The following is a 3,764-nucleotide window of genomic DNA, read 5'->3' as shown; positions in this document are numbered from 1 at the left end:
AGATGATGGAAAAGGCTTGCTATTGCTAAACCTGTTTCTTCCACCATTATTAAAGCCTTGTTGAGGCTTTTGTTGATCCATCCATGAGAAATTTGGATGATTTTTTCATGAAGGATTATAGGTGTTTCCATAGGCTTCACCCATGGAATTCACCTCTACCATTGCAGGATTCTCAGGATCATAGGCTTCTTCTTCAAGAAATGCCTCTTTAGTACTGTTGGATGCATTTTGCAATCCATTCAGACTCTGAGAAATCATGTTGACTTGCTGAGTCAACATTTTGTTATGAGCCAATATGGCATTCAGAGCATCAAATTCAAGAACTCCCTTATTTTGAGGCATCCTATTACTCACAGGATTCCTCTCAGAGGTGTACATGAATTAGTTATTTGCAACCATGTCAATGAGTTCTTGAGTTTCTGCAGGCGTTTTCTTTAGGTGAATGGATCCACCTGCAGAATGGTCCAGTGACATCTTAGAGAACTCAAATAGACCATCATAGAATATATCCAAAATGGTCCACTCTGAAAGCATGTCAGAAGGACACTTTTTGGTGAACTGCTTGTATCTTTCCCAAGCTTCATAAAAGGATTCACAATCTTTTTGTCTGAAGGTCTGAACATCCACTCTAAGCTTGCTCAGCTTTTGAGGAGGAAAGAACTTGGCCAAGAAGGCCGTGACCAGCTTATCCCAAGAGTCCAGGCTATCTTTAGGTTGTGAGTCCAACCATGTTCTAGCTCTGTCTCTTACAGCAAAAGGGAAAAGCATGAGCCTGTAGACTTCAGGATCTACTCCATTAGTCTTAACAGTATCACAAATCTGCAAGAACTCAGTTAAAAACTGATAGGGATCTTCTTATGGAAGTCCATGAAACTTGCAGTTCTGTTGCATTAGAGCAACTAGTTGAGGCTTCAGCTGAAAATTGTTTGCTTCAATGACAAGGATTGAGATGCTTCTTCCATAAAAATTGGAAGTAGGTGTAGTATAATCACCAAGCATCTTCCTTGCATTATTGTTGGGTTCGGCCATGTCTCTTTCTTTTTTGAGATTCTCTGTAAGGTTTTCTCTGGATTGTTGTGCTTTAGCTTCTCTTAGCTTCTTCTTCAGAGTCCTTTCAGGTTCAGAATCTGCTTCAACAAGAATGTCCTTGTCCGTGCTCTTGCTCATATGAAAAAAGAGAATAAAAAAGAAGAGGAATCCTCTATGTCACAGTATAGAGATTTCTTTATGTGAGTAGAAGAAGAAAAGAATAGAAAAAGGAGAAGAAAAAGACTCGAACACAGAGGAAGAGAGGGTTCGAATTTTAATATGAAGAGAAGTGTTAGTAAATGAATAAATAAATAGAAAGAGATGAGAGAGAAGAGTTTTCAAAAATTGTTTTTGAAAAATAGTTAGTAATTTTCGAAAATTAAGAGAAGAAATAAAATTAAAATTAAAATTTGAAACAATTAGTTAATTAAAAGAATTTTGAAAAAGAGGAAGGTGATTTTTGAAAATTAGACAGAGAAAAGTAGTTAGGTGGTTTTGAGAAAGATAAGAAACAAATTAGTTAGTTGAAAAAGATTTGAAAATCAATTTTGAAAAGATAAGAAGTTGGAAAAGATTTTGAAATTGATTTTGAAAAAGATATTTTGAAAAGATATGATTGAAAATGATATTTTGGAAAAGATTTTATTTTTAAAATTAAAATTGATTACTTGACTAACAAGAAACTAAAAGATATGATTCTAGAATTTAAAGATTGAACCTTTCTTAACAAGAAAGTAACAAACTTCAATTTTTTTAATCAATCACATTAATTGTTAGTAAAGTTTTCGAAAATTATGAAATAAAATTAAGAAAAAGATTTTGAAAATCAATTTTTAAAAACTTTCAAAAATAATAAATAAAAAATGAAAAAGATTTGATTTTTGAAAAAGTTTTGAAAATATAAGATTTTTAAAATTGAAATCTTGACTTGACTAACAAGAAACAACTTATTTTAAAAATTTTTGACTAAGTCAACCCAAAGATTTCGAAATTTATGAGTACAATGAAGAAAAAATATATATATATATATATATTTGAATTTAATGTGAAAAGAGAAAAATAACAAAAGGACTCAAGACATAAAAATTATGAATCAAAACAACTAATGCATGCAAGAACACTATGAATGTCAAGATGAACACCAAGAACACTTTGAAGATCAAGTTGAACATCAAGACTTATTTTTGAAAAATTTTCAAGAAAAGAAAAACATGCAAGACACCAAACATAGAAAATTTTCATGTTTAGACACTATGAATGCAAAAATGCATATGAAAAATAACAAAAGACACAAAACAAGAAAATATGAAGATCAAACAAGAAGACTTACCAAGAACAACTTGAAGATCATGAAGAACACCAGGCATGAGTTTTCGAAAAATACACAAATTTTTAAAAACATGCGATTGACACCAAACTTAAAAATTGACACTAGACTCAAACAAGAAACACAAAAATATTTTTGATTTTTTTTATTAATTTTTTGTATTTTATTTTTTTCAAAAATTATTTTTTTGAAAAATGAAAACGAAGAAATAATTTTGAAAGATTTTTGAAAACTTTTTGAAAAGAAAATTACCTAATCTGAGCAACAAGATGAACCGTCAATTGTCCAAACTCAAACAATCCCCAACAACGGCGCCAAAAACTTGATAGGTAAAATTGTGACTCATACTTTTCACAACTCGAACAATTCCTAGCAATGGCTCTAACAACTTGGTGCACAATACTATGTTTCACACACATTCTTCACAACTTCGCACAACTAACCAGCAAGTGCATTGGGTCATCCAAGTAATAAACCTTACGTGAGTAAGGGTCGTTCCCACGGAGATTGTTGGTATGAAGCAAGCTATGGTCATCTTGTAAATCTCAGTCAGGCGGATTCTAATGGTTATAATGGTTTTCGAATATAAAGATAAATAAAGCATAAAATAGAGATAGAGATACTTATGTAATTCATTGGTGGGAATTTCAGATAAGCGCATGAAGATACTGTATTCCTTATGAATCTCTGCTTTCCTACTGCTTTCATCCAATCATTCTTACTCCTTTCCATGGTAAGCTGTATCTTGGGGGATCATCGTTGTCAATGGCTACCGTCCGTCCTCTCAGTAAAAATGGTCCAGGTGCGCTGTCACCGCACGGCTAATCATCTGTCGGTTCTCGATCATGCAGGAATAGGATTTACTATCCTTTTGCGTTGTCACCACGCCCTACAGTCGCGAGTTTGAAGCTCGTCACAGTCATTCAATCCCTGAATCCTACTCAAAATACCACATACAAGGTTTAGACTTTTCAAATTCTCAAGAATGCTGCCAATGGATTCTAGTTTATACCACGAAGATTCTGATTAAGGAATCCAAGAGATATTCATTCAAGCTTATTTGCATGTAGAACGAAAGTGGTTGTCAGGCACACGTTCATAAGTGAGAAGGTGATAAACGTCACATAATCATCACATTCATCAGGTTCTTGGGTGCGAATGGATATCTTATAATAAGAATAAGCGTAAATTGAATAGAAGAACAACAGTACTTTGCATTAATACTTGAGGTACCGCAGAGCTCCACACCTTAATTTATGGTGTGTAGAAACTCCACCGTTGAAAATACATAAGTGATAAAGGTCCAGGCATGGCCGAGAGGCCAGCCTCCAAAACATGATCAAAGGATCAAAAGATAATCCAAAGATGTCTAATACAATAGTAAAAAGTTTTATTTATACTAGACTAG

The 3,764-nt window shown here is 33.3% G+C and overlaps 1 non-coding gene across 1 annotated transcript; it reads left to right on the top strand.

Annotated features, from left to right (window-relative positions):
• The first annotated feature begins 528 nt into the window (after window positions 1–528).
• On the top strand, window positions 529–636 carry LOC130955305 (small nucleolar RNA R71). Its single transcript, XR_009076726.1, has one exon. It is a non-coding gene; the product is annotated as a small nucleolar RNA R71 (small nucleolar RNA).
• The last annotated feature ends 3,128 nt before the right edge of the window (window positions 637–3,764 follow it).

The sequence above is a fragment of the Arachis stenosperma genome, chromosome 1 (genome assembly GCF_014773155.1).
Source record: "Arachis stenosperma cultivar V10309 chromosome 1, arast.V10309.gnm1.PFL2, whole genome shotgun sequence".
Taxonomy (NCBI): Eukaryota; Viridiplantae; Streptophyta; class Magnoliopsida; order Fabales; family Fabaceae; genus Arachis; species Arachis stenosperma.
This window is presented reverse-complemented; position numbering and strand designations above follow the sequence as displayed.